Below are 8,898 nucleotides of genomic sequence, written 5' to 3'. Positions count from 1 at the left end.
GAATCACAACTATAAGCACTGATAAGTTTATCTATTTCTAAAGTAGCTGTGAGCAAATAGAAATATGTTGATAATATTAAGAATGATGTTTATTTATTTTTTCTTATATTTTAGGGAAGGGTCTACAGGGTGTTCCAGGTCTCACTACTAGATTGGTCTCATGGTGATCCACTTGTTTACAGCCTCCCAAGAGCTGGCATTACAGGCGCTCGTCACCATGCCCAGTCTCAGTAGCCATCTCAGCGTGGCTCGGGGCAGAGCTGGCAAGGCAGCCCCAGGGATTGAAGCCCTGGCCCCTGAGCTTCCTTGTAGGCACTTTAATCCATTGAGCTATTTGGCTGGCCCTGCATGATAAGTTTTATTGCCTATATTTTATACATAAAAAGAATAATGGGTTTAGACTGTCAAATATGTTGTAAGGCTATCAAGAGAAAAACTATATCCATCAGTATACCATGTATCACAATTTCAAAAAGTCACGAGCAAATATGGGTCTCAATTTATAAATATTTTTATGCATACAACTACATTTAAATATCCTAGAAAGTTTTCTTAAAATAGAAAATTCATAAATTCAAAGTTGGAATAATAACACTTGAATCTCTGGAACCATCCTATAGAGATGTGCATTTTTCAAATGCTATGTTTCATGGTAGAGTAAATTTGCTATTGGAGACAGCTTGTATTACGTAAACTGCAAAAAGAAAATCACCATTAACAAACAACAACACTTACATAAAAAATAGCTTGAGTTTAAATATTTTCTTCTACTTTGGTTCAACTTATCTGTACTACATAAGCCAGTAGGTAATTTCTATTAATAAGAGTTTATCTCAGTTTGCTTAAATAAACCTTACCTTCAAAGTAGAAAAGAAATTTTGTTTACTAGAATCATCTTTACTTTATGGTGCCTAATTGGAATACCAATTGGCTATGTCATGTTAAAATTTGTCAAAAGAAGTGAGAATCACTTATCTGATGCCAGAGAAAGAGTTGTGGTGTGCTGTGTGACAAACACGAAATTCACAGGGTTTAGGATTGCTTATCTTCCACCTTCTTTCCTATATGTGGAAGACAGATTACCATAGATGCATAAGGAACATAGCAAGTTTCTTTGATAATCCCATGCTCCTACAAGGGAGGTTAATTTCTTCTGTCTTCCTAATTTGACCTGGCTTCAGTTGTCATAATCTTTGTTGGGTATTTCTCTGACATTTGTTTCCTTACCTTTTTATTGTATAACAACTTACTACATTAAATCATTTCATTTTGCTTTTCCTACTGAACTGAAACTAATGCTGCAGTATGGGTGAGTTTAAGAAGAGAGCATGCATGATATAGACCACTAACCTTTATGTTCATGTTCTGTACCTCTGTCAGCATTCAACCAGATATCAGGTTTTCTCAGTATTGTACCAACTCCCTAAAAATATCCACAAAATGGATTGTCTCAATGCCTAATTAGAATATTAAAATGTTCATTTGATACATGCTCTTAATGTTTGAAAAATTAATCTAAAAATCAAACTGTGTGTATAAGTCATAGCTTAACAGAAATACAACAATAATCATAACAAAAGTTGATGAAATTCCCTGTATTTCATGCTATTCTGTTGATTTTTTTTTAACAGGGTCTCACAATGCCGTTCAGACTGGTAGTGATCCTCCTGTTTTCAGTCTCCCCAGCTCTGGGATTACAGGTGTGCACCACCACACCCAGACTGGGTCGCCAGCTCAGCGTGCCTGGGGGCAGGGCCAGGGTGGCATGAGGTACTGGGATCGAACTCGGGTCCCAGCTCTTACCTAAGCAGGTGCTTAGTTCACTGAGCTATCTCACCAGCCCTCTCTTGATTATTAAAGCCAATAATATTAAAATTTGATCAAACCTTCTTGGGATATTACTTTGAATTAGACCCTGTGGTCAATACTAAAGCTTCACAAACATTACAGAATCATTTTTTTTTAAAGAAACAGAATAGTCAGTCTGTTCCTAGAAGTAGGAATATCATCAAAATGCAGATGACTTTCAAATATTAATATCTTATATTTTTCTGCTTTGTTACTTACCTTGCTATTTTGGACCATTTATGTTGGACCTTTTACATATGTGTGTATGTATGTATGTATGTATGTATGTATGTAAGTTTGTACATGCATTTATTTTTAATAGATGGAGGTAAGGTAGAAAAAATGCTTTGAGTCCTTAAAAGTAATAGCTGTGGAAATAGTACAAAGCTTTGTTACTGTGTTTACCATTATCTAACATAAATGTGCATATTTAATAATTGGAATTTTTTGCAATTCAGTTTAAAATAATGTGCAAGGAAATAGAAGGTACATTCTGAAGTCCAACATGGAAGACTTGGCTGAAGAAAGTAGCAGGAGCAAACTAAGAAGCTTCAATTTTTGAAAAGTTTATTAACCAAATTTCAGAAGGTAAATTGTTTTTATTTCTCTTTTAAAGAAAATAAAAAATTCCTTTAGAAAATCATTAGAAACAATATCATATTTCACTAAGCAAAATGGAATTCAATAATGGTTGTTATATTGCATAGTATTGTCTTCAAGTTAGTTGTTCAGATTAGTAGATATAAGCATGCAAAATTGATCAAAAATCAAAAGAAAAACGGAGAGAAATAAATTAACCATTAACTGCTCCTTTAATGGATTAGAAGAAATCAGCAGAACAGTCATCCAGGCTACCCTTTCTATTCACATATATATTTCTTTTTCTCTTCTTTCTTTCTTTCCTCCTTTCCTTCATCTAAGTTGTACCCTCCCTCAGAAAATTTCTTTTCCTTTGATGGTATCCATCGTACCTTTCAGATCTTATTTACTCTTTCAGCTTCTTACACTAGGGAGATAGTATGATGTTTACACATGAGGGTCTGATTTATTTCACTTCTGAATATGGTTTCTACTTGCATGCATGTACCCATAAAAGCTTCAACTTTGTCTTTCTGTATAGCTGAGCAAGACTCCATTGTATGAAAAACACATCTTTTTCATCCATTCCTCTGGTGGAACTTAAGAAATGTTTCTGTATAAATGATAAAAACTGAGTGTTAAGTGTTCAGGGAGTATAAGTTATCTTATTACTTTCAGGTCAAGATAGAAAAATGAAGAAGTTAGATGCTCAATGAAGTTCAGGGATAAATTATCCAGGTTATGACTCATTCTTGAAACACTTTCCTCCACTATTTACTCTTTTCTACTTCCCCTGACTCCAGGGGGATTAAAATTTTTTAAAAAGATTAAAAAAAGAGTAATTACAATCTTTTTACTGTGTATGGGAGGGACCCACATACTTCATGTTTCTACGCATTCCCTCTGTCAAATCGCCTCTCTGGGCATGGACAGGACAACAAGTTTGTGTCATATTTGGTTAAGAAATGTAAGCTAGGAAACTTTTTATGGTAGCGTAGAAGCAAAGTTCTTTAAACCTTTGAAAACAACATTTGCCTTTGTCTTTGAAAGAAATTATAGATGAAAATGTGTTTTACAAAGTTGCTTTCTATACAAATATCTTTGAAAATTAGAGGAGACAAAAAAGGGAATCAATGTCTCTACTTAGACATATATAACCACAGTGACCTATGGATAAATATCTCTGAAACACCAATAATTAGCAAGAGATTCAAATAATAATGGGAAAAAAACATCAACTTTAATAAAACATTTCAGTTCTGATGACTGTAATTAGGTGCCCATTTTTATTTATTGTACAGAAAAAGATACAAGTTTCATAACAAAATATTAGGAGAATAACAATAGCTAATATATTAAATGTTGTTATGCTTCAAGTAGTTACTTGGGGTACAGGATATGGGTATAAAAATTTCTTTCATCAAATTTCTTTTATTTATTTTTAGTTTTTTAATATATTTTGTACAGAGTCTCACTACACAGCTCAGATTCATAGTGATCTTCCCATTTCAGCCTTGCAACAGTGGGATTACAGGCATTGGCCACCACTCCAGCTCTTGGTTGCCCACTCTGCATGCCCCAGGCAAAGCATATACTACTTAGGTGATCCAACCCAGTTCCGTGTGCTTGCCTAGGCTATCTCCACAGCCCTCTGCCATCAACTTTAGCACAATCATTTTTTTTTTAATGAAGTGAGAGATACATAGTGTAACTGATTTGTACTGCTTTACTTTTCCCAAATGGCCCTTCCCTTTTTTCCCATCCTAATTCCTTTTTCTTTTAGAACAATTTCCTTCCACTTCAAAATATTTATTGTACATTTTAGAATTTATTTACTCTTTCAGTTTCTCTCATCAAGGAGATAAATACAATATTTATACATGTGAGTCTGATTGATTTCACCTATAAATGTTGTCTCAAGTTGCATCCAGCTACCTAAAAATATCTCAATTTTCTTTTTCTTTATATCTGCATAGCACTCCATTGTATCAAAATACCATCTTTTAATTTTTTTTTCAATTCTCTACATATTTTAGATAGAAGCCCTTCGTCTGAGGAATGATGGGCTAAACTTTTTCTCACTCTCTGAGTTATCTATTCACACTGTTGGATATTTTTTTGGCTTCTAAAAAGTTTTTAAATGAGATGAGATCCCAGTTGTTGATCCTTTGAAATACTTTCCATACATTCGAGGTTTCATTTAATTTAATAATGAATACACCCATGACTTTACGACTTCTGTAAGTTTTCTCTTCCAGTACATTCAGTTTTTCTGCTGTAATATTTAGAATATTGATCTACTTTGATCTTGAATTAATATGCGGTGATATAAACAGGTCTAGTTTTAGTCTTTGACATGTACAAAGGCACTTTTATAGCACAACTTATGAAAGAAGCTGTGTTTCTTCTAGTGAACACATTTTAGCCTCTTTGTCAAAGAAAATGTTGCTTATTGTGTTTCCAGTTGTATGCATCCTCTAGCCTGTTTAATTGGTCTTCAGGTCTGAGTTTTTATAGTACAATGCTGTTTTTTTGGTTTTTTTTTTTTTTTTTTTTTTTTTTTTTTTTTTGGACAGGGTATACAGGGTGTTCAGGGTGTCACTACTAGATCAGACTCATAGCGATCCACCTGTTTACAGCCTCCCAAGAGCTGGGATTACAGACAAGTGCCACCATGCGCAGTCTCAATTGCTCTCTCGGCATGTCCCAGGGGTGGGGCTGGCATGGCAGGCCCAGAGATCAAACCCTTCATCCCTGCACCTACTTGCAGGTGCTTTAATCCACTGAACTATTTGGCCAGCCCTCCAATAGCTTTTAATATTTGGCTCTTTTCCTGAAATTTTAGGATCTTGATTATGATATGTTTGAGGGTAAATTTATTTTACTTATGGCTTATTGGAGTTCTATACTCCTGGTTTATCTGTATGTCGGATTCTTTTCCTAACTCAGAAAATTTTGTGCTATTATTTCCACAAATAGTCTTTTTATGTCATTTGTGCTGGCTCCTGCATTTTTACTGATGCCAATTGTTTTTATATCATTTTTCTTTGTATCATCTTGAGTTGTTATTGCCTCACCTTTTCTATCTTCAAGAATTTGTTCCTTTCATGATAGACAGCCATGTTTCTGTGGTCAAAGTCTGCCAGTCTGTCTTCAGTTTCATTCAAGTGGCTTTGGCATGTTTCAATTAAATATTTTATTTCCTGGGTGGCTGTTAGAATCAATTTCATACATTCTACTTCTTTTTATATTGATTTTTCACCATTTTCATCATCTTCCTATCATCTTCTTTTTTAAATCTATCTCTAGATTTGCTGAACAATTTTCAAAAAATAAGTATTAACATATCTTTTTTATATGAGGGTTTATTTTTATTCTTATTTAATCTATTATCTCATGGATTTGTTTCTTTATTTCTCTCCCATTTCAGACATGTCAGGTCTGTGCTGTCTATTTTCCTTTATCTTGCCTCCTGGAATTGTTCTGGGTGGGCTGAAGGTCTGAGGCTGCATTTTGCTTCTGCATCTTGTCATTTTCTTTCTTTCTCTCTTTCTTTCTTTCTTTCTTTCTTTCTTTCTTTCTTTCTTTCTTTCTTTCTTTCTTCTTTCTTCTTTTTTTTTCAGTACCAAGGATTGAGTTCAGGACCCTGCGTGTGCCAGGTAAATGCTACTGAGCTATCTCTGTAGGGCCCATTTTATCATTTTCAACTTCAAAAGTTTTTATTTTGCTTTATGCTTTATTTTATTGTTTAAAATAATTTTATTGAGAAACAAATAGCAATGAGATAGCTTCAAAACCAATTAGTAGGACAGTTTCAATAATTAATACATTGCATATTGTCTTCTTAGTGGGTTTTTTTTAATATGGAATGCTTCATGAATGTGTGTGTCATTTTTGCACAGGGGCCATGCTAATCTTCTCTGTATCATTCCATTTTTAATATAAGTGCTTCCAAAGCGAGCAACTTGGTGGTTATTCATAGTACAAGATGTAGACATGATATCCTGTCCACAAACACTATTAGTGTAAGTCTTTTTCTAAAAAAAACAATTAAAAAATTAAAATATATTTTAAAAATAGGCATAAAGAATTATATAATTCCTATGTTTACACATAAGTCCAGGAATCTATCTGTAGGGACTTAAAGTTCAACATATCAATACTTGGTGAAAAAATACCTGTCCCATGTTATGTCTAAAATGTTTGATATTCAGACAGATCATGAGGTTAAGCTTAACAGCCTAGGTTGTAAGTTAATAACAATAAGCTTGTCTTCTGGAGGATTAACAACCTAAGTTTGCAGACCAAAATTAGAGAAAAAGGAGGGCTGCAAGGAAAGCCAATATTTTGGCCCTAGCCTTCCAAGGTCAATTAAGACTCAGGACATATGGGAACTTGTACTGTAATGTCACATAACTCAATAGTGTCCCAAATTTTCTGATCAAGGAGATTATGGGGCCAAAGAGGAAAGTGATCAATGATGTAGAGTGTGCCTAATGAGAGTCACATGGAGAGAATACATTCTCTAAGCCTTTCACAGAAAGCACATTGGCCAAGCAATGGCAATGACTCATTCACATGGCTAACACTGACAAAGGATCTACAATCTGAGGTGCAGGATCTCAGGATAAATCCTGAGGGGATTTCACTGACCTTATCAGATCCAAAAGCTACAACTCTTGTTGCACAGGTCTTGCTTTATCTTGGTCTTAACCATCCAGCAGAAAAGTATAAAAAAAACGAAGTGTAAGAAGTAAAGCCATGGTATTATGTTGAGCTGTAGGGGACTCTGGTCAACAATTTCTGACACTGCCAGTGAAGTGAAAGACCCAATACTATTATGGACTACTGGACTCTTTTAGAATATTTTGCTGAATTAACACACCTATAATATTCAAATGATAGAACTAAACAAAAAAGGGATAAAGATGAATGACCATTTTGTATCTGTGTATTCAAAATGGTTAGGATAGATATATAGTTACATTCTCTTAATGAATACAGGGATTTGTTGTAATAGTATTTGTATATAGGATATCATGTCTGCATCTTGTACAGCAAATAACCACAAGGAAGAGAGTATGCAGTGCGTTAATTATTGAAACTGTCCTACCAATTTGATTTGAAACTGTCTCATTGCTATTTGTCTCTCAATAAAATTATGGAAAAAATATTTTTGTACAAATCTTTCTATTCATTGAATTAGGAGAAAGTAGCTTTATATCAACCCTAACTATTTTGAAAATATAGATACAAAATGGTCCTTCATTTGTATTCCCTGTTTTGTTTAGTTTTGTCAGAGATGGGTATTTGATTGCCATTTAAGTGTTTTAGGTGACTGGATTCAGCAAAATAATCCAATATAGTACAGTAGTCCATAACAGTAGTGAGTTATCTGTAGGACTGGCAATGTCAGAAGTTATTGACTTGAGCCTTTTACAGCTCAGCATATTAATATGCTTTACTTTTTATACTTCGTTTTTAATCCTAGGAAGTTTCTGAGTTAGATAGCTTTGTTACTCATATTAAAGAATATTTTACTAAGGTTTGTTTTTCATCATGTCTTCTGTTTATAGGTTTGTTTCTGTTCCCAAATCCTACTTTCCCACTAATTAAGAATGAGATATTGCTATAGGTCATAGGTTTGGGTCTATGACCAGTTCTTTAGTTCTGGAGTATGTTGAGATTATTACCCCAGAACTATTGTTAAAGAAATGAGAACCAGAAACGTATATGACATCCTCACTAAAGTAGTGTAATTAACACTGAAAATAACATCAAATACAGTTTAGATACTGACAAACTGCAGTAACTATTAATATTTTAACTTTAACCTAGAAGCAAAATCTAGAAATAAAGTGCAAGCCATGCTAGAGGATGAAGGATGATCATACATAATTTTGCAAACTATGGAAGAGGGCAGAAGCAAAAGAATGAAAGAATGAATAAGAGATTATTCAAGTTGATCAGAAAAATATTAGAGACTCTTCACTTATCTGAAAATATGATTAAGTCTAGAAAGTTAAACTGAAGAGGAATGAAATGAAATAGTTTAGAGAAAAATAGAGCTAAGTGACAAAAAAGAAAGAAAGAGAAGAAAAAAACAGCAAAAAGGAAGAAAAAATAAATTGAAAAGCAAAATTCTTCTGTTGTTCATTGAGAATCCAAAACTGCTGTACAACAGTGATGAGCCTGAAGTAGAGTTTGCACTGGGTTTGCGGCTAATCTTGGCCTCCAGAATTGGGCCTGGAGCCAGAGTCTTCAGCCAGTACTTTCTATGTGTCCCTCAGTGGTTATGCACTCCTTACCCAGTTTTCCTTTGTCACTTTTCTCTCCCAGTTGCTGTGCTTTTTTTCAGAGAGAGATGGAGACTGTTTTCAGTTCCACGCACCTTTGCCTCCTACTTTTTCTTGCTGGCCTCCGTGTTTCTCGTCCACTAGCAAATCTCTGTCCTCAGTCATGCACTGCAGG

The 8,898-nt window shown here is 34.3% G+C and overlaps 1 non-coding gene across 1 annotated transcript; it reads right to left on the bottom strand.

The window, feature by feature from the left end:
- Positions 1 to 6,284: 6,284 nt before the first annotated feature.
- LOC111812482 lies at positions 6,285 to 6,391 on the bottom strand. Its single transcript, XR_002817978.1, has one exon. It is a non-coding gene; the product is annotated as a U6 spliceosomal RNA (small nuclear RNA).
- Positions 6,392 to 8,898: the final 2,507 nt, after the last annotated feature.

The sequence above is a fragment of the Octodon degus genome, unplaced genomic scaffold (assembly GCF_000260255.1).
Source record: "Octodon degus isolate 3935 unplaced genomic scaffold, OctDeg1.0 scaffold00006, whole genome shotgun sequence".
Taxonomy (NCBI): domain Eukaryota; kingdom Metazoa; phylum Chordata; class Mammalia; order Rodentia; family Octodontidae; genus Octodon; species Octodon degus.
This window is presented reverse-complemented; position numbering and strand designations above follow the sequence as displayed.